Source organism: Dipteris shenzhenensis, chromosome 28 (assembly GCF_047967505.1).
Source record: "Dipteris shenzhenensis isolate YYH24624 ecotype China chromosome 28, Dip_SZ_1.0, whole genome shotgun sequence".
NCBI classification, from domain to species: domain Eukaryota; kingdom Viridiplantae; phylum Streptophyta; class Polypodiopsida; order Gleicheniales; family Dipteridaceae; genus Dipteris; species Dipteris shenzhenensis.
Window position 1 is genome coordinate 20,694,611 of NC_141623.1, and position 23,678 is coordinate 20,718,288.

Here is a 23,678-nt window from a genome sequence, read left to right on the forward strand (position 1 = left end):
AATCCACTTAATGCTCTCTTAATCAAAGATGATCTCAAATTTTGCACCATATAAGTAGTGCCTCCACTTTTTTAAAGCATAGACTATAGCATATAGTTCCTTCTCATATGCTGAGTAATTCTGTTGGGCATGATCTAACTTTTTTCTTTCAAAAGCCACTGGTCGACCTTTTTGTATAAGTACCGCCCCAACAGCAAAATCACTGGCATCTGTCTCAACCATGAATGGTTCATTGGGATCCATTACTTTTAATACAGGAGCTGCCACTATAGCTACCTTTAATTTTTTAAAACTTCTCTTTTGAGATTCATCCCATATGAAGGTGCTTCCCTTCCCCTTAAGCTGGGTCCACCGTCACATCATAATAGCAATCCTAGGGTAATCCTGGATGAATCTCCTATAGAATCCTGACAAACCTAAGAATATATGTAATTCTTCTAGATTTGTAGGATGTGGCCATTCCAATATGGCCCTTACTTTGTCAGGGTCCATACGAACCCCTTCTTTGGATATTATATGTCCCAAGTATTTCACTTCTTTTGCAAAGAATTCACATTTGGATTCTTTAGCAAAGAGTGAATTATCCCTAAGCAGCTGGAACACTTTCTGCAAAATGTTCCAAATTCTTTTTTCTAGTTTTACTATAAATAAGGATATCTAAAAATACTGCAGCAAATTTCCGTGGATATGGCCTTAAGACACTGTTCATCAGTGTCATGAAAGTTGCTGGAGCATTTGTTAGCCCAAATGGCATTACTTTAAATTGATAATGCCCATACCTAGTACGAAATGATGTCCTAGGGACATCCTCTTCCCTAATTTGTACTTGGTGATATCTTAATCTTAAATCAATTTTAGTAAAGTATTTTGCCCCTTGCAATGAGAGTGCTCTCAACGGAAGCAAGAATGGAAGAAGGAGAGAGAGACAGAGAGCCACACAAGTTTGGTGGGTGCAGAACCACCCTAATCTTCTTTTTCATTCATTTATATATGTGTTTGAGTATTGTACATAACTGGGGTTAAGGCACAGTGACCTTTAACCCCCACAACCTCCCACTTAAAGGACAATGTGCCTTTAAGGGAGAACAACCAGTGAGCATACTATCCAATGCCCATCAATACACGACAATACTCAAACCGCTGACTAGGTAGACTCTTCGTCAGCATATCTGCAGGGTTATCATCTGTATGAACCTTGACAAGCTCTATGCGCTTGTCCTCAAGTACCTCCCTGATGAAATGGTACCTGACCTCAATGTGTTTGGTCTTTGCATGAAAGACTGGATTCCGTGCTAGCTGAATAGCACTCATGGAATCACTATGCAATGTCGGTACACCTGTATGAATCCCCAAATCTCCCACTAGCCGATCAAGCCATATAGCCTCCTTGCAACCCTCTGTGGCTGCAACATACTCAGCCTCTGTGGTAGACAAAGCAACGCACTTCTGTGCACGAGACATCCACGACACTGCACCACCTGCAAAGGTGAACACATAACCAGAAGTGGATCTCCTACTATCCACATGCCCTGCATAGTCTGAATCTGTGTACCCAAGGACACGCATGTCTCCTTTACCAAAGCAAATGCACATCTCCTTGGTACCCTTCATGTACCTCATGATGCACTTAACTGCCTCCCAATGCCTCTTTCCTGGATTAGCCATATACCGGCTAACAACTCCCACTGCAAATGCAATGTCTGGTCTAGTAGCTATCATAGCATACATAAGACTCCCAACTGCTGATGCATAAGGAACCTTGGCCATCATGGCCCTCTCCTCATCTGATTTGGGACTATCTGTATGACTCAGTTTCACATATGGAGGCAATGGAGTACTCACTGCCTTCCCCCCCTCCATATTGAAACGCTGTAATACTTTTGTAACATACTCTTTTTGTGAAAGCCAAAGGAGTTTCCTACTCCGATCACGCGTGATGCGCATACCAAGAATATGACCTGCAAATCCCAAATCCTTCATATCAAAGGCCTCATGCAACTTGGCCTTTAATGCATCTAGCTCATAAGTATTCTTGCTAGCCAATAGCATATCATCCACATATAGTGCCAGGATTATCAGGCTACTATCCTTAGCCCTTTTAGTGTAGAGGCAGTGATCAATTTCACTCCTTCTAAAACCCTGGGACCGAATGAAAGCATCAAACTTCTGATACCATTCTCTAGGTGCTTGCTTAAGACCATAGAGACTCTTTTTCAGCTTGCAAACTAAATGCTCTTTGCCCTTTTCTTCAAAGCCTTCCGGCTGCACCATGTAGATGTCCTCATGCAAATCCCCATGCAAGAAAGCTGTCTTGACATCCATTTGCATAAGCTCCATATCCTCTACTGCCACTAGTCCAAGCATGCATCTAAGTGTGGTCATCTTCACAACCGGAGAGAATATCTCATCAAAGTCCACACCCTTCTCTTGCTTGAACCCTTTAGCAACCAAACGGGCCTTGTACCTAGGCACATCATCACCTGTGACCTTCATTTTGTAGACCCATTTACATGGCAATGCTTTCTTTCCATGTGGCAAAGAAACCAAGTCCCAAGTCTTATTCTTCATAAGTGAACTCATCTCTGATTGCATAGCATACTCCCACTTGCATTGATCCTCACGCATCATAGCCTCTTTGTAGCAAGAAGGCTCCCCGCAATCAGTAAGCATCACATAGTCTACCCCTGGAACAAACCTATCAGGCGGTCTAGACACTCTAGATGATCTTCTCAATGGCATTTCAGCTTGCTGTCCCACTTGCATATCAGCCACATTTGGCTCATCATTTCCACTAATAGATGATCCATCATCTACCCTTGATTGTATACCTGTGGGAGTACTTGGTTGTACCATTTCTTGCACATTTGGTGCATGGACAGCTTGCTGTCTATCAACATATGCAGGTGGATTCACATCCTGGAAAGTGATTCTCCTCATTTCCACATCCCTCATGGGTGCCTTATGCATCTTCTTCTCATTGAAGACCACATCATGGCTGCGTATGATCTTCTTTGCTTCTGGATCCCAGAGACGATAGCCCATCTCTCCACTTTCACCATAACCTAGAAAGATGCATTTCCTAGACTTAGGATCTAGCTTCTTTCGAAGCTCTTTTGGCACATGTGCATATGCCTCACACCCAAATATACGCAAATGAGAGTAAGAGGGCTTCTTGCCACTCCATGCCTCTTCAGGAATACCACCATCCAAACTCTTACTAGGTGATCTATTGATCACATGCACTGCAGTCTTCATTGCCTCAGCCCAAAAACCACCAGAAAGACTTGCATTGGAAAGCATGCATTGCAACCTTTCTTGAATGGTACGGTTCATCTTTTCTGCAACTGGATTTTGCTCTGGAGTACGAGGGGATGTGAGCTCCCTCTTAATCCCACGTGTATCACAGAAATGCTGAAAGTCATGAGAGAGATACTCTCCACCATTGTCAGTCCGTAGGCATTTAAGCGTTCTAGCTGACTGATTCTCAACCAAGGCCAGCCATTTCTGAAATACCTAGAACACATCACTCTTCCGAGCTATAGCATAAGCCCACACTTTCCTAGTTGCATCATCAATGAATGTCACATAGTATTCAGCCCCGCCTAATGACCGTGTAGGCATGGGACCACATACGTCTGAATGCACCAAATCAAGCATTTCAAACTCTTTCTTTCCCCTTCTTTTATGGGTTGATTTAGTCTGCTTCCCATAGAGACAGTGCTCACAAAATTCAAAATCAGAGAAACTCAAATGCGGTACATAACCCAAACGGCATAAGAGTTTCATTCCATTCTGGCTCATGTGCCCCAACCTGCAATGCCACAAAGAAGTGCTTGGCTGCTCGGTTATTGCAACAACATGATCAAATACCCCTGATACATGTAAGGGATACAAAGTCCCACACTTGGCACCCCTGGCCAAAAGCATAGAGCCCTTCTGAATTTTCCAACTCTGAAAGCCAAAAGTGGTGTGAAAACCAGCATCATCTAGCTGACCCACTGAAATAAGACTCTTGGTCAGCTTAGGCACATGTCTCACATGTTTCAAAACAAATGCAGACCCATTTGCAAAAGAAAACTTTATGTCACCTGCTCCCACTATGTCACATGCATAGTCATTTCCAAGATGCACACAACTTGTCTTTCCACTATCATAAGTGGAGAACCATTCCCTATGGGGAGTAACATGGAATGAAGCACCAGAATCCAAAATCCAATCCTGGGAATATGCATCATCTGAAGTGGTAAGCAACTCTGCAGATAAACTAGACATGAAGAGAACATCATTGTCACTATCATGTGTGACTGCATTGATCTCCTCGATCTTCACTTTTCCTTTGTCCTCCCTTGGACTCTCTTCCTTTTGATTTGCACCCCAATTTGCATTCTTTTTCTTATCCTTTTGCTCTCTTTTCAGCTTGTAGCAATCCTTTTTCATATGGCCCTTCTTGCCACAATGGTAACACTCAATGTTCCGTGCCCTGGATTTGCTACGAGACTTCCCTCTTTCTTGGGACTTCCCCCTGAACTGTGATCTACCCCTTTGCACATTTAAGGCTGCATCCTGCTTGTTGCCATCCATAGACTTCCGTCTAATCTCCTCGGCCAACAAGCTACCCACAACATCATCAAATTTCAGTACTCCACCAGGTGCAGAGTTACTGACAGCTGTACGGAAGGTATCCCATGAGGATGGCAATGAACATAAGAGAAATATTGCCTTAGTCTCCGCATCAAAATTCATTTTCTGAGCCTGAAGCTGGCTGAAAATAATATTGAATTCATTCAAGTGAGAAGCAATGGAGACCCCTTCCTCATCTGCAACTCAAACAACCTCTTCATGAGGTAAACTTTATTAGAGGCAGTTTCCTTCTCATAAGTGGCACACAGTTTCTTCCACAAATCTTCAGTAGTCTGCTCATTCACTACTGTGAAATAAACTGACTTTGCAAGATGAAGTCTAATAGTAGACTTTGCTAATGCATCCAACTCATTCCAATCATCCTCAGACATATTTGCAGGCTTAGCTTCAATCCCTGCCAAGGGTTTAATCTGCTTCTTTTGAATAAGCACATCCCTTATTTGTTCTTTCCACAAAGAAAAGTTTGTCCCATCAAACTTTTTAATGCTGAAAAACTCCTTTTCAGACGTGGAAGAGGATGCCATGATGCAAATGAAACAAAATCCCAAATGCTAGTGCCTGCAAGAGAGAATCACACCAAATACCAGGTGCACCCAAATGTGTATGCCACAATAGAGTGAAATATTACCAAAAGCTCAAAGCATCTGACTCATGTGCATATACTATGCATCCATATGAGCAAATCTGGCCCAAAAGAAAATGCCAATAAGTGCCAAATGACTCAAGCATAAAACTGTCCACTGGCATATGCATCAATAATGTCTCATCCAAGAGAGCATAGCACTATCAATGCATCACCTGCAATGTGTCAAAGCTGTCCCTCAGCATAAAATAGCATCCATGTGCAAAGCGTCCATATAAATAGCATCCCACAAGGCAATTTGGGCCTATCAGCGCATCCAACAAGGACCGCAATGCATCCAAATGGCCTATAAATCATCCACTGCAACCCAATGCATACCACGAATGAGCGTACACTGCTCAAACTGCAACCAGAGTGATTTGCATAAGGTATGCTCAAGAAATCATAGTCCCACGGTAATGAGCGCTACTGAAAATAGAACCTGAGATGCTTCAAAACATGGGCGCCATTGCGTAATCGGACTCAGCAAGAAAATCTGCAAATATCTCTCTTCTGCCAGAACTCCAAAATCCCCACCGATGAATGAGAAATGGGAGTTAACACTTATCCACTGCCATGTGGCATAAATCTAAGGTTTCAAAACTTTAGCATGAAAAATGCATAACAGAGAGACGAAATCGAATACACAGAGATTTATAACTCTGAAAATCCTCCACCGAATCACGCAAGAACTGATAGGTAGGGGTTTTTGGGCATCCGGAATGCAATGGGACAGACGGTTTTGGAAACCGTGGCCTCAATCACTGGGTCCAACACACGGACTGAAAAACGTTTTTGGAAACAGAGCTATCTGTAAACTCCACCGGAGTGCGAATGATGAGCAACATAGAAGTTTTAGGACCTCCTGAGTCCACCGGAACTGACAGATCTGCAAATGGTTGCTCCAAACTTGAGTTCCAACACCCGTGCAAAAAACGCAGGAATTGACACAGTGAGTCAGAAATCCACTGAAATGATCTCAGATTCAAGAATGAAGGTGTTTCCAAGCTCCTGAAGTAATGTGGACACCAAAAGTAAGCAATAGTTGCCTCCACAAGTCAATACGGAGTCTCTGTCATCGAACAGAACAGGGAAAAGCTCAAAAAACGACTTTTTCTTTGAAAGCTCTTAACAGGCTCTCAAAACCACTTCGTAAAGCCAAAGTGACTTTTCCAAAGGTTCCTCCAAGGTCTCTGCACACTCGGATGTAAGTAAAGTCACCCACAAAGCTTCCCACAAAGCTTCTCCTTCCTCCCACAGAGCTGCTGAGCTTCCAAGCATTCACGCACGCTCAGCTAGATCACCCGAGCTCTGATACCAGTTGAGAGTGCTCTCAACGGAAGCAAGAATGGAAGAAGGAGAGAGAGACAGAGAGCCACACAAGTTTGGTGGGTGCAGAACCACCCTAATCTTCTTTTTCATTCATTTATATATGTGTTTGAGTATTGTACATAACTGGGGCACAGTGACCTTTAACCCCCACATGCAATTGATCAAAGAGCTCATCAATGCGAGGCATAGGGTACTTATTTTTTATGGTGATATTATTTAGTGCTCGGTAATCTATGTATAAATGCATAGTACCATCCTTTTTCTTTACTAGTAAAACTAGTATAGAGCAAGGTGAGCTACTTGATTGAATTTGGTCCTTTCTAAGATATTCGGTTAGCTGTCTTTCGATCTCACGTTCCTCCGTTTGACTAAGCTTATATGGGGGTTTACAAACATAAGTAGATCCCAGGAATTAAATTTATTTTATGATCTACTTCTCTCTCAGGAGGTAAACACCTATCAGGTAAATCAAACGAAAAAACATCTTTATATTAAATCATTGAAAGAAGATTTATACTTTTTAACATTCTAAAAAACAACATTACTTCTTTCTTATGTAGAAGACATAAATTCACCAATAAAAGTAAGTTCACAAAGATATACCTTGTATTCTTCTTGGTGCAGTAGTCGTTCCAATTCCATCGAACAAATAAGAGGAGAGTTATGCACATCATGTTCTCCTTGAATCTGGAAGACTCTACCCTCTTTTTCAAACATAACGGAGTTATTAAGATAACTCCGCTGTAAGCTATGCCCAAGACTATATAGCCATTCTCCACCAAGCAGTACATCAGTTTGATCGAGATGCATGATTTGGAAATCCAAGGAATCCTGATAACCTTGAATATCCACTTCCACACCATGTATCATGGTGTCCCAAACTTTTTTATCACTGCCCTTTGCCAAAGAGACCACATATTTATGGGCATTGGGACTCTCAGGCAATTTTAATTTCTTAACTAATGAGTAGCTTAAGAAATTATGTGTTGCACTATCATCAACCATCACTCTTACTCTTTGCCCCTTAATTTTTCCATGCATCCTCATTAAATCATGAGGACCAAAGGTGTGGGCTGCCACATTACCAATGATAGACAACACATGTGGGTGCTATCCTCATGATAGACCTCTACCTCAGTGTACTTTTCAGTACCATTAAGCAACAACACTTGCACCACATGCACTTGTTTTTGTGGAGGTCTATTTGGGGCTTTAGCTCCTGCTGGTTTATTTTTAGGGTAGTTCCAAGCAGCATGGTCTTTGCCCAAACATTTGAAGCAAAGATTTTCTTGCCTGGCCCTTTCATAATCCTCTTTCTTCAAGAGAGGATAATTTTGTGTTTGAGGTTTCTTAGGTGGTGCCTGACGAACCTCCTTCTTAAAGTGCTCCTTCCTTTTTAAATTGGGAAATTTATTGAACTTTGGAACAAAACCTGTTTGCTTTAAAGTTCCAACTCTGAATTTCCCCGTCGTATCATCGTATATTTGGGCATACTTAATGGCTTCCTCAAAGGTTTTAGAAGAATTTCTTTTCACCTCAATCTTATAAGTGTCTCTGAGAGCTCTCACGAAACCCCTTATCTTTTGGAAGTCACCAATTCCCTTCAGCTTAAGGATTGTCTCCGTATAGTTTGCTATGTACTAGACTAGAGTGTTTTTACCCATAGTGCAATTGTCCCAAGACTCCCACGCTCTTTCTAATTCATTTTTTGGTAAAAACTCTTTTAGGAAGGCTTATTCAAACTCAGTCCAATACCTAGTAATTTTATCACTCTCCTTGAGGCTCGTCCATCATTTATAGGCTTTATTTCCAAGGGAAAGACTTGCTTCCATGACTTGATTTTCAGGAGGTGTATTCTTGAGTCGGTGGAAAGACTTGCTTCCACGACTTGATTTTTAAGAGGTGTATTCTTGAGTCGGTGGAAGTCTTGCCACTTTGGCAAGAACATATTAATCGCATCTTTATTATGCTCCTTTTCTTCCCCATTGAAAACAAGCGGTTTCAATTCCTTAAGGATGTTCGAGGTTTCTCTAAGTCGAGAGGTGGACCTCTCAACTTGATTAGGAGGAATCGGTGATTTTTCAGTTATAGATACTGATTGAGAATCGGCTATCTTAGGTATAGCTTCAGCTAGGATTTTTAGTGTTTCACTGATAACTCCTAGCTGTGTTCCTATATTTTGCATTCAAGTTTCAAGTTTAGTGAATTCCGTATACGAAATTCCATAATCACTGTAATCTATATCCCCCATTTCCACATTATCCTCTTGAGTTTCAGTTTGTACCTCCTCATGTGTTTCTTCTCCAACTCTTGTTTTTCCATTTCTAGCCCTTTCCTCGGCCTCCCTAATCATATCATCCCTTTTTGGAGTTGTCATTTAAAGACGTGTATTTTCCAAAAATTATAAAGCAAAGCGCTTTATGTCAGAGAGAAAAATGCAATGCCTACTTCCCTGGTATTTGTTCGAGGTTTTGGATTTGTCTTTGAAATCGAGTCGTCCTCGCACTCTTTTAATTCATGATCTCGCTTCCCGATCCCACTCTTTTTCTTTCCTCGATCTCAAACTCTGAAATCCCGCTTATAGTTTTCTCTTCTTTTACATTTTGAACTCCTCGCACCGATCTCCAATCTTCTTCTTTGAAAATGACGAGGTTAGGAAGATTGGGAAGAACAAGGGGGTAAAAAGGGTTTAAAAACCTTAGGAAGAAGAGGGATAGAAAAGGTAGTGATGGGTTGGATTTTACTAAGGTATTGTAGACCTTAGATGACATGGCTTTACAGATCCTTTCTGTCTATGCAGCCTACAGGTAGATGAATGAATGAATGCATCGAATTTCAAATTCCACTTCCAAGAAGGAATTCAATCAGTTTAATCATGAAGAAATTCGATGCATTCACTAGTGATCATTCCCTAAGCCTACGCTGCCCCTGACTATCTGAATAATAGAAGCTACACCACTACATTCCATAAGCCTATGCTACCCCTGAGTCCTAACTGTCTGAATAGTAGAAGTTGCACCGTTGCGTGAAGGTTGATAATCACAATCTCAGAGATGACGCCTACAACTATGGGGCATAAGGCAAAAGCCAGCCTTGGTCAGGCGTTCATTAGCAGCAAGACTCCCATAAAGCTCAACGGGCCACACCCCTCCACGCAAAGCTTCTCATAATTGCACCTTTCGTATCCTACTCGCCCTCCAAGAGTAATACACTAGTGCTCAATTGAGCCAGGTCTCATCCTCGTACAAACGATCTGCTTCTCTTAACAACAAATCCCACTGCTATTGAACAAGTTAACATGGGCTACTCACGCTGCGCTATGATCACGCCACAAGATCATTGGGGTTGCGGTCTCCATAGCATTCTCGAGAGTCTCTCAAAACAGCTCTGATACAAGTGTTATAGGTCCACAAACTTCGAGGGCTTCTTCTTTGCTAGTCCTCCTAGCCATGGATTCTCTCCGGAGCTCCCCCTCTGTTGTGAGGTGTATGTTCCCAAAGCTCCTTTTCTTTTAGCTCCCTCTAGAATCCTCCCTCCTAGCCCACTCTATGCCATGTGGACTTCTAGATGCCAAGTGTCCTTCTAGGGGACCTTAGTCTTTACCTCTTCTTGGCATCCCTCTGTAATGCTAGGCCCTGCTTATGCCTAGCCACACTTAATTACATCCACCATTGCTGTAGTGTCAAACTCCGAGATTATGGTGGCTGACGTTTTAGTTAGGATAGGACTAGCTAACACAATACCTACATAGCCTACAACCTCTTACAATGCATCCCAAAGTCCACCCAAAAGTTCAAAAATCTTCTCAAACCTCTCAACATGGTACAATGGGTCTTCTTCTCCTAATAATTTCATGATAAGCTTGGAGATCATGACCAGCTTACTCCTTGAAGGGTGAGTATCCCTTTTAGTAACGGCTAGTGGCATGGCCCCCCTTCTTAGTGCTTGCACTAGGATCCTCATAGCTTCATTGGTAATCACCAATTGTGATGAGCTCAGTGCTGAATTCCTTGATTGATGTTAAGCTACATGCTTGGCTAGACAAGATGTTGGAAGCACTATCTTCTAGTTTAGACTCAGTTGCAAGCACCCTTATAGACCTCAGATTCATGTAGGTGAATCGATGTAGGTGGAAACTTGGGCAACCACTAGAAGTTAGGTCAACAAATGGCCCTGACAATCAATTAGCTATTTTAGCGTGTGCTAAAATAACAATCTAGTGTGTGCCGAGTTAGACCTTAATTCAACTTGATTATATTTCTTAGCAATTTTAGGGGTCCAAATGATAATTTATAGTGCTTGTGCCCTGTTGGGAGATTATCAGGATGCTAGCAACCTTCAAAGCTCTCAATTTTATGATCTTTCATTGACTTCAACGAATAAAATTTTACCCCTCTTTACAATAGTTGAGTTTTAATTTAGTGGTTCTAGGGTGGGTGGTGAACACCGAGTGGATGACTCATCATGTGATGATCAAATTGGTAAAATTTAGTTCAAAGTAGACCCTTGTAGTGATGACTAGCTAATGCAACGTACACTAAGATATTTTTGTTCTTCTCGAGCATTGTGAGAAGGTGTGTACTAATGATTTAATTAATCAAATGCTTTCATTTTTTAAGATCAATTTGTCCATGTTCGTATCTGCTTAAGCATAAATTCATCTAATTGATGGCATTTGACACCCATATTCAATATAGGTGGTTTTTCATCCGGATCGTTCTGATCCAAGATGGTGGTACGTGATCCAAGTTGCACCGTGCTTGTTCTTGCTCATCACCATTATAGCATGTGGACCCTCTACGGCTTCATTTTTTGCAACTTCATGCACGTTCACAAAAAATTTAGAGATCGTCATCATAGAAAATACACAAGCACACAATATGGCTAATGAGTACACTATGTATGATATAACAACTATAACAATCAACATGTAACAAAATGGCATGTACTTTACTTACCTAAAGTCGGGCTACCCACATTAGGAGGTGGTGTTGCAAGGACAGGGATAATGGTGGTGTCGAGTGTTGTGGTTGCACTAGCCTTTTGCCTCATGTCCAGCACAAGCTTTGCATATAGCATCTTTGCAAAGTAAAGTGGCATGGCACCGCTATGAGGCTTCGCAATAATTCTTGATGGGCCACCATCCATTTGCGGCATCGGCGCAATCCCATACCACTGCAATGTCATCGTTGGAGACCACTACATTGATGCGGTTGTATTTCCAAGCATTCAGATCATGAAAGACGCTGCTTTCCTCTCACGTTTGGATACTAAGATGCGTATGTAGCTTGTGTTGATTGTTGCGATGCGGATGCCATGGTGAGTGAGAGAGAAAGAGAATATCTGACAAGCATGTGAAATCGAGTAAGCGACCTGTTATTGAAACATTTAATTATAACATGCTCATGCCAACCACACCATATAAGAATTTATCCAATAAAGAAGATTGTGGATTGACCACGGTTGATTAAATTGTACAAATAGAAAGGGCGAACTCTGACAAATAGTTACATTTTTAAATTCACATTTACATTTTTCAAAGACATTACAAATTTGGCAATCATAGTGCAATCATACGGGTAAATCTAAAAAAAGATGTAGCTTATATTCAACAACATGTCTTCATTTCCTCAATGGGCCACATTGCCACATCCTCGTTTACATTAAAACTATGCATTTTTGTTAAAATTTCTCCCCAATCAATAATCCCAACTCTGATAGATAGGTGATCCATCGTGAAGTCCAGCGTGAAGTCCAGCTCATGTAAATAAGGTCAAGTGTTTGGGATATCATTTGATCGCATAGAAATTTTGAGCTTGCATGGGCTCCGATTTTTTGGTCACCAATCCTATCAAGTGCTCGATCATTTTCTTACGAGCAAGCATCTAAATCTTAGTCTTTAATTACCTTGCGTTGCCATCAAAGATGGGTGTGTAGACGATGTAATGATCTAGCGCATGCAATAATTGTTTTGTAAGTGCTCAAACTTCAAAGTAAAGAACATCCAAAATACACATGCAAAATTGCAATGCTGGTGTAAATTGAATTCCACTCAAAAGAAATGTGCAACATGCAACACCATTAATGTTTTTGAATAACTTCTGATCCTTAGAAATAAACTACTAACTTTTCAAGGTAATGGTATATTACTTCAAGTAAGTTGTGATCTCACAACATAATCCACTAGTATAGCAATCACTACACAATCTCCTACTATTATAGAGCGAGTTCTATAAAGTCACTATCGAGTGTCAATCTATCAGCTAGTGGAGGCAAGAATAGAAAACATATAACAACATCATATAACAAAGATGATCTAGATCATATTTGCCAATCACACATCCTATGGTTACTAGCCATGCAGACAACCTAAGTCATTTAGGAAATTGTATTAGTTGTGGAATGGCTTTCAATGTAGAGAAGACCTTGATGATGGTAATGCTACCATGCAGACACACGTACCACACCATTGGATTTGCAACTGCATGCTCTGTTGATGGTGTAACATGATTCATGAAGTTGGGGGTAATAAACTTTACGCACCTCTTCACGTCCTACTACTTTCAAATTGAGTGGCAAAGATATTTATCACTGGGAAAGGGGAAATAAAATAAAGCTTTCATGCCAAGAGACCACACCATACTTTCCTCCCTTAGATGATAATGAAGATGGTAACCTCCCAAGTGATGTACTACTCTAGCATAGAGAAGAAAGGGTCAACGGAGGCCATAATCTCAGCAAGCCAGTTTGCACCATAGAGAAGAGTGATACTTTGTTGAAAGAAGATCTTGCATCTTGAAAGGGCAGATTCGATCGGATGGGTAGGTTCTAAGGAAACATTGCACTTCCTTTATAAATACCTCTACAAGTAGCTCAAAACACTCTACAAACTATCATCAAACACAGAGGCTTATAACTTCTAGCAAAGACATGATATCAAATATTCAATAACATTTAGCCTTGCATCTTGAAATTGGCTTCGCACTGATATAAGTTTCATAAGAAAGAGAGAAGCGGCTGGAAAGATATGGGTAGTTCACAGGACAAGGGTAAAAAGTATCATAAACATAGACTATCTGATACAAAGACTCATAACTTTTTGTTTTTGTATCAAATAAAAGATATAACCACATAATAAAATGGGCCTTAAAGATAGCTTTGCAATGATATAAGTTTTGTATGAATTGGACCACCGAGCAAAAAGTTATGAGCAAAACACTAATAAGGGATCAAACAATCATGGAAAACACACACTCGTTCTACTGGTGCCGACTTGATAGAGTACTCCCTCCATGCTTATAGTATATTAATGATCCAAAACCCATAGAGCACTCCTAAGAGAGAGGAAATAATTCCCTTCATGGATCAGGAAATGGGTGGACCATGTGCGTACAATGAGCAGCCGAGTAAGAAGCACTTTGAAGACTTTGAAAGGAAGAAGAGAACAATGAAAGCAGACAAGACTCAAGGGAGGTAATCTGAAGTGACCTTCATTTTCAATAGAGTGAGACTCTACTCAAATGCAACTCCATATGCTATACACACAAGGTAGAAAAAGAGGTTTCATATATACAAGAGGGAGCACGAGCTCCAAGACTACTCATAGAGAGAGAATGAACTAGAGAGAGATGGACTCAAGAGTCTACATAAGAGAACACCTACAAGAGGGAAGAGAAGGCTCATAGAAGAGGCTTGAGAAGACTAGACCCACAGCGGCATGAGGCCTAATGGAGGAAGATATGTTGAACAAGGGAGACGAGGGCTCCTTTTATAGAGATTTTGTCACCCTCCTTCACCTATTTACAATTGCTACCTCTAGATTCCTTTCCCCATCAATCACAATCACCATCCATGTCCTTTTTGTCTACTCTTGCCATGTGTTCTATCAAAAGATGCTCAAGACTCTTAAAATATTGAGAAATGCAAGAGTCTCCCCACATGGAGCCCGTAGGGACCCTCTCTTTTCCATATGTCCAAGGATTCATCTTGACTCCCTCACTCTTCCACACTCCTCCACATGCCTTCCACATGCTTGGCATGTGATCTCTCTTATATTATTGGAACACATGGACATGAGACCTGCCTCTTTATATGACTCACTCTTCCTATTTTCTAAAAACCCCATAATATCCCATACACATATAACTCTCACCCCATACCAAGGTATTTATCATTCATACATATGGTATTTACAATTTTAAAACAAATTTAATTAGATAAGAGGAGAGAGGTGGGTGACAGGGAGGAGGGGAAGAGATCGCACTACTGTAGCAGTGCAATAGTTGGTGGATTATCTCCAGAAGCAATGCATGTTGCCCTTACAAGTCCTTAACTAGGTGACACTATAGTTCCACACCAGCGTGTAATACAAAAAACATGCAAAGGCAATTAATTTATATACACATACATATTACAATTGAAATAAATAAACCCAAAAATTGATAAAAATATCTCAATAAGGGGCAGTGTATCAAAGTCATCTGATGCTCCTCCAAGAAACTCCAACATTGACTGATTTGTTGCTATCTACACCTCAAGTTGATCTCTCAATGGAATTTTCAAGAGGCAAGGAATCCAGCTTGGCTTCTACTGATAGAGCCTGTGCTTTTAAAATACCAAGGGCTGCACCAACTTTCTCATTGCTCATCTTCTTAATCATTTCTTCCTCCATTTTGCACAATTGCAATTGCATTCTTCGTAGTGTCCTTTCTTATTTCTATGTCTTCAATTAATGCTTTAAACTTCAAGGCCTCACCTTGTGGCATGCAAACTACACTCAAATTGCCATTGTTTGGTATTGTTGTTGACTGAGGAGTTTTTTCAATTTGGAGGTGCCCCTGTATGCCATCCTTTGGGGCCTTGCCTAGGGTGCCATTGTTCAGCTTCCAACGCATATAATGGATTTCAAAGTACCCCCTTTTTTCACTTTGTTGTTGTACTTCTTAGCAACAGCACCCAAGCAAAATGCATGGCCTTGGCTATATTCAAAACCGTAGGACCAGACTAGAGCAAGTATGCTCTTGCAAAAGTAACTCCAACTTCCATGTTGGTAGGATGCTTCTGGTATACCTTGTTGAAAAAGTCATCACGTGCTCAAAAAGTTCTGGCCGACTACCATTGCACTTAATCCAATATGCTTGGTTTTCCTTTGTGTGATCGAAGACATAGAACCATTTGTGCTCAAAGATATCACTTCCCTTTAACAGCTTTGGGTCTTGGCCTTCTATGTCCATCCCGTATTGTGCATGACAATCCTCTTTTGTGAGACAAAATTCCTTTTTTGTGGATAATCCACGTTTTGTGCCTTCCACCTTATTGTGCAGAAACATAATATCAACAACAACCAAGAAAGAGACCCATGGAAATACAAACATCAAAGAGAGAGATCCAAATCCAAGGAGTGAGAGAGAGAGAGAGAGAGAGAGAGAGAGAGAGAGAGAGAGAGAGAGAAGAGCGAGTGCTTGAGAACTAAAGAGAGAGACTGAGACTGAGTGCCAAAAGATACTTCCTGAGGAGTCTCACTTCATTTGCATATTCATCTCCTCTTTATGTAAACAGTCTTGAAGATAGCAGGTCTACTCTTTTCCTCTTGTGCTCTAGCTGTTCTCTATTTCTCACTCGGTTCATGGTTTCTTCACACGAAAATGTTGACAGAAGCAGTAGTCGAAGTACTCATTCCACAACCCATGACTCATCTTTTGTTATAATTCACATGCCACTCATCATCATTCAAATGACTTGTTATTGGAAAATAAAAATACGTGTAAGATAACTAAAGGGTCAACTTGTATGTTTGTTACAAGATCTCTTAAAATGTGCTTACAAGCATAAATAACATAGCATGTTAACATGCTTACATCAAATAATTAAACTAATCAAGCTACTAGCAAAACAAAATAATTTCAACCGCCGTGCTAGTTTAGGACAATCATAATTTCAGCCATCAGGTTGGTTTAGGACCGTCACAATTTCAATCACCGGGTTGGTTTAGAACACGATCACAATTTCAACCACTATGCTGGTTTAGGATAGTCACAATTTTAATTACCAAGCTAGTTTAGCCTGACGGTCTCAACTTCACATATAAGATAATAACAAGTATATTTCTTTTCATTTTTGAATTTCACAATTAGAAAATAAGAATTTCAAAATTAGACAATACCAATATATTTCTTTCATTTCTTTATTTTTGTTCAACCACAATTTTAATCAGTACCTGCTATTTGACTTGACAGCTAGCATCGGGCTGGTTTAGGACAATCACATTAAGTCCAAGCTATCAAGAAAGTGGGATCGATCTAATCCTAGTCTATCCTAGATACATGAAGAGGGGGGATCAAAGCACCATGAGAGATACATAAGATGGGAAACACTTAGTCTATTGCAATATGTGTGTACTTGAACAATACAAAGATAGGCTTCTTATATAGAGAGAACCTTTAGAATAGTCAACACTTGTGGTGTCCTTTGATCCACATCTCTCCTAATGGATTTCCTTGCTCCACATCTTCACATCAAGTAGTCCACATCCTAGGGTGGCTACTTTAATACATTCCTACACCGTACCTTAGTCTCTAATTATGTGCTCATGGCACCATATGGCATATTCCTCAACACCTCCCCTTCGTGCCATGATCCATTGGCTATCGCAAGGTGGTAAGATGTGAGTTAAAAATCCATCACCTCCTTTCCTTAGTGCATAACTTGCCACTTACGATGGTCAAGCATGGTTTTTACATGTTAATACCTCCCGTGAGTGCTTGCATGGCTACTTGCATGTGGTCAGGTTTGATTACAAGAATATAGGCTAAAGGTGGAAAGGCTTTTTCTTCTCAATACATGTTGTTCTTGTCATTCTAGTCAGGGCTTGATGATGATTCCACATAGTGGACCTATTGGTTCTCCAATCTATAGTCTTCTTCTTTGTGTCCCAGCTTCTTGCAATGGTGACACTTTGTTTGTTTTTTAGTCTATAGTAACTTTAATAGTGACCCATCCTTTCGCTATGGTAACACTTCGTTGATGCTTTGCTGAACAATTCTTGTTCTTCATTATTGCTACTACGTGTTGATGTAGATGTTGATGTCGAGATGAATTCAACTCTATTTCTTTCTCAAGAAGAGATGGTACACATTCCTCAATCTTTGGATCTGGAAGATTCTTCAAGGTGGTTGTCAGTGCATTGTACTCTTTAGGCTTGATTTTAAGGAGGATTCCAAGTGCATCCTTTTCTCCTACATTTGCACTTATGCCTTCTATTGGGTCATAATGCTTTTGATCTTGGTGACAAATTGTGCCATTGATTCATTGAAGCTCATGTGCAAACCATAGAATCCAAGAATTTCTTGGTTCTTTGCTTTTGCACCAAACACTATGTTCAACTCATCCCATGCATCTTTGGCATGATCCTTAGAGTCTATATGATGAATTATGTTTGGACTAAGCCAATGAGTGATAATGTTGCTTCCTCTTTCTCTTTCCAGGCTTCATTTTGTGCATTGGGTATGTCTTCTTTTACTATTTTCAAAATCTTATGCATGAAGAGATACCTCATTTGTGCAGACCAGGTGTGAAATCCTTCCCCAATGAACTTCTCAACAGTTGGGGTGCGTATTGCCATTTCAAAGGTCATACCAGTTGAAGAAACTTTCAAATCTGGTAGTGTCTAATTGCATACAACAAAACTAACTTAATAAGCGCATAGAACTCGAAAAGGTGATCACTTTTTCTTTTTGGAGCGAGTGCAAATTCTTTTTGAATTGCGAGTTATGGCTTGTTGAATTTTTTATCCAGAAATGGCCCTTGATGATGTGGCACACAGATTCACATGTAACATTCAAAATTGTGCTTAGAAAGGGACTATGTGCTTAGGTGGCACTGTCCCACATGGCAATCTTTTAACCAATTCTAGTTAACCCAAGGTTAAACAAACTTAACCATGGTCACATCCAATCTTGACAAGTGTCATGGATGATGTGGAAGCTGAGGGTCAGATAACTGAACCAATGCATAACCATGGTCAAGTTTTCCATGTGCCAGTCAATGGTGACCTTAGAGCTTTGAAGCTGCAGGGCGATGTGACGACAATGATGATTGCACAGACGGCTTGTGAATAATTGTTGAGTCGATTGATTACATGTGTGGTCGGTTCTGTGGTGTTGGATATGATCCGTCTGGGTGTTGCAATTATTGAAGCCACCGTCGAATTGTTGTTGGAGGTGTGCTGAGCCCAGAGAGCTAGTTTGTCTTAACTAGTCGAAGCTAGTTGGTGAGCCACTAAGGAGAAGCGTTGATCATTGCTTTGGCTAGGAACTCGTGAGATGCACTGCTATCTAGTTATTTCATTGTTGTGACCTTCTAGGTGAATTCGTTAGGAGCTTGATGGTTGACGACTGTTTGGGTGCAAGGGTACTAGCACAAAAATGATAAAAGTCACTAATGCCAAATAAGGCCACAACCACTTTTAGGGTGAGGGCACTCCATTGTGCACATGGGATACATAGATATGCAAAGCTGTCTCTATCAATTCCTCCTCTGCATAAAAAGCATCTGGAATCTTGATACTAGAATAACATCATCTCAAATGAGGCTAAAAAATCATCAGCACAACCAGAGAATGATCTAAGGTGGAAACTCCAAGAGAAATGTATACTTATCTACCTCTATATAGAGCCGAATCATCAACATAAAAGATGTCAATCTATTCCTAGATGGGCATCTATGGCCTCTTGTTTGACCACATAAATAAGAGTGATTCAAATTGAGTGTGACAGGCATCATCAATCACTACCACTTTGACCAGCTCTCTCCAATGAGTGGATGCCACCCTCTCTACCCCCTTTCCAATCAAAAAGAAACTCCTTCATGTTGAAGTTAGCTTCAATGACCCATAAATTTGCAAAGGAGCCAAAGAGACCAACTCCTTCCAAAGAGGACACGATCCCTTCTATTGTTGGGTGCATAAATGTTGAGAATTCCAAACTTACATCCCCTAATCAAAAGCAATATCCACTAAGCTCTAGAGGGTAAGATGACTCCATGACCAACAACTAGGGGGAAAATAGAATTTGAAATAGAAATGTGATTGCCTCCCCTAGTGCCCAAAGTAAGTGGCCAAACAACAATTTACTTGACTTGTGCAATCTGACATCCATTTCAATGTGCTCTTGAATAAAAAGAACATCAATGGAAGCAATAGTGACATCGGGATGAAGTTTATTCCAAATCAGCTACTTGTTGCGATGGCGATGTGGTGCACCGTTAATGCCATGTATGTTCCAGCTAACAATCCTCATCGCCATGAGGATGTAGCATTGGGTGAAAGAAACTGTCCACCTGAGGATGAAACATCTTTGTTAAAAGGAATACCAATCACTACCTCATCAAAGGTAGAATGCATGAATTCCTCCTCAAGAAACTCTGAGAGATTAGCCAGGGATGAAAAGGAGTTCTTGTGAATCAGGACTAGCAATGGCTATGTAGAATCCCTATAGATAAAGTTGGAGAGGTGGATGTTACTAAACCTTTCCCTTTGTCTATGAGGGGGGAGGCAAATGAAACATGGGGCTGCATGAAGGTGTCATGACCTCGAATGCCTGTAGTGGTTGCTCTATCTTGTGAATCATCAACAAGGGCCTCAAGGTGAGGAGCCTCCACTGGGTTAAGAATGAGGGCTACAATTGGGGAAGGCTCCTTAGTAGTAGTTTCTTGAATTGCACAAGAAGAAGCAATGGTTGTTGCAACATGAAAATGAGGGTCCATGGCCTGCATCCACTAGAACAGGAATGTCCATGACCTCGAGGGGAGCAGCATCTTGAATAGCAGCCATTTGATGTGTAGGGGGTGGAGGTTAGGCCATTGGATCCCATCAAAGAACAAAAAGTGCCACAGGTGCTTGTCATGTAGCCCATTATCGGGTGTAAAGAGGTGCTAAAGAAGCACTCTGTCATGGAGGAACAACCACTATGTCATGGAGGAGCACTTTGTAGAGGTCGAGGAGGAGCTATACTAGATGACTTTTTGGGGGCCCTCTTCTTATTTCTAAGGCAATACTTGGCAAAGTGCCCAAAGATCCTATAGATTCTGCATTGACTGTGTCTGCCCATAATTTTGACTCTCTATCAAAAGAAGGAACCATTCGGGAGCTAGAGCATGATATGGTCATCAGATATGTTAGGATCATCTATTATGACCTTAACTCTAGGTACCCCATCTGATTTGATTGCCTCTACTCCGAATGAAGACAACCGGATCTCTATGACAATTCCAAACTGCTCTCCAATCAATGCAACTAGGTGATGATAAACTTGAGGAGGTCCAGGGAACCTGATGAAGAGGGAGGTGCCATGCCTATCATCTTCTACTGGGTTGAAGCCCAGTGTGAAGAAGCTAAAAGAATCCTCCTATCGCCCACCTGTGAACGGCTGGCACTCAAAGCCTCAAGAGAATAAAAAACTACAACATTATATTCAAAAAAATTGGACTTTCTCTTATTTTGGACTTTTTTTCCAAACCAGTCACCTCCACATCAGATTCACCTAGTGCACTCAAAAATGGGTATTTTTAGAGCACTACATATATTCACATGCACACAACTATGGCCTACAAAACAAGAGTAGAGGCATAGTGGGTAGGGAAGAGAATGTGAGGGGAAGGAAAATTCATTTTTCATATAGCATTTTGCACATTTGATGTCATAAATGAACTCATTGTCCCTTTTCCAATCATTTTGACAACAAGCATGACTACATTGTCATATTTCTAGTAAAAGTTATGATGGAGACAGAGGAAGGTGAAAAATTGGGGGTTATTACTAATGTATAACCAAAATCACAAAGTACATGAGCTCAAAGAGACAAGCATAATTTTGAATCAATTTTATTTTCTCATTAATTTTGTAATTAATTATTAATTAATTTTCTAGTTAACAATATTTACTAATTAACTTCTTTAAAAAAATATATGAATTTTTAAATAATCGTCAAACTATTTATATAATTTTAATTGCTAAATAGCTCCTTAATTATTTATCAAATAATTTCTTAATCATTTACTAATTAATTTCTTATTATTTATTAATTGAATAACAAATAAATTAGATAACCTATACATGATTATCCATGAGTTGTTGTTATCAACATAGAGGTGGTGTAAATATACACCTTTTTTTGCAAAACGATGCATAAGATATCTTCTCTTATGCCTCTAAATCAAGCCTTAATCTAAGTAAGGTTAAGGCTTGTGCAAAGCATCATATCCTTTGGATATCATTTTCATGGTTGGACATGCATATTTTCTTGTTTTCTTACCTAAATCCTAAACCCAAAATCCAAAATCCAAAATCCTAAATGCTAAACCCTAAATCTTAAAAGCTAAACCCTAAAATGTAAAATAAGCTCCTTTGTTTAATATCTAAACACTAAACCCCAATTTAATGGCATGAAATTAGGAAAAAAGCAAATTCTATAGGATTTTTTATAGAAACCCCCATTTTTTGTTGTTAATTTCAAAAAAAAATCAACATGTGACCAATTGTTCTGAAAACCCCCCATTGTTGTGTCATTTTTTTGTAAATCTGCAGGGAGCTTTATTGATATATACTTGGATGATGGACTTTCTCATGCACACCGATGGTCTCCTTATCTACCACTTTTCACTTATGGGTTCTCAGCCTTGGTCGTTACCTATAGTGATGTATGCCCTGAGTAGCTCCTCTCTGACTTCTCCTCAGCCCTTGTGATGGTTCATGGATGAGGCATCTGATTCCTTGGGTGCTCGGGGGGTGTACTACTAAGAAACCCTACATACCATGTGCGTTCAAGGGGTATTTGAAAACCCCCCAACTAAAATTTTCCCCCTAATAAAAACACCCCTCTTTACTTATGAAGTAAGTGAATTTTTTCTAAAGTTGAATTGAAAAACCCCTCATGTTATTGTAATCTTGTTAATTTTTTTCAAAAAGCTAAATTAAAATACCCCTCCTTTTCTGAATGCACGTGGTACACTAAAATTTTGTGAGGTGAACACCATGAGCCTAGGTGTGCCAAATGTTATCGGTCTGGCCCACCTAACTCTGGTAGAGCTGTCTGTGATAATATTCTCGCATCTAGACATCGCACCAAAACATGCCTTCACCATTTGATTAGGCATAGAGCTAGAGGTGGAATTAGTCACTCACATGGGGGAGGGTACCTTAGTATAGGGTGGTAACCCAAGTGTTATGCAAGTAGATGTCAGAGAAGAAAGAGACACGTTGGAGATGGATGTTGGACTCTTCTTATTTTACTGTATGCCCATCTTTTGGGGATTATGGAGGAATGAATGAAGGTTCACGAGGATTAAGTTGAGCATGGCTCCTCTCCCCATGTTCGGTATGCAAGCTTGTCTCTTTCTGATTCTTCTTCCCCCAACTTTTTGATACGTTTGGTTAACGGAAGTGAGAGGGAAGCTTTACCCTATTAACAAATGATTTAATTAAAACTTAAAGTCCTTTAGGAATCCCATAGGCTTTTGTGTGGACAACATGGATATCATACACCTTATGACCTAAATCCAATCTATTGTGCATTGTCAAAGCACATTGAGGCAAATTATTATCTTTGCCCTAAAAATAATTTATAGACTTGGGATGCAAATATGATCTAGCATCCCACACGTGATGAAAGAGGAAATATATTTTAGCGATGACAATCCTTTTTATTCTTAGTGATGTGCTAGGATATGTCAAAATATGTAGCACCATAAGAGGGGATGTGGGAACTTGGTTATTGTAATTATTGTTGTTATTGTTTTCTTCTTACTTCTACAACATAGAGGATGCAACTTATGAAGGGCTATCATAGTTTATCTTTCACTATCATGGATTGTACATATTACAATATTGATTGGTGCAAGCAATCAAGGTGATAGCATCACCTAGCAAATGGCAAGGCGATGCCATAGCAAAGAGAAATGAAGATTCTTACTCGAGAAATTTGAAGCAGTTAGTTATTTGAAAATTTTCATCATGAGTAATTCTCGCTTGGTTCATTATGTAAAAACCCCATATAGTATGTGCGTGCACTCAAGGGCTATCTATATACCC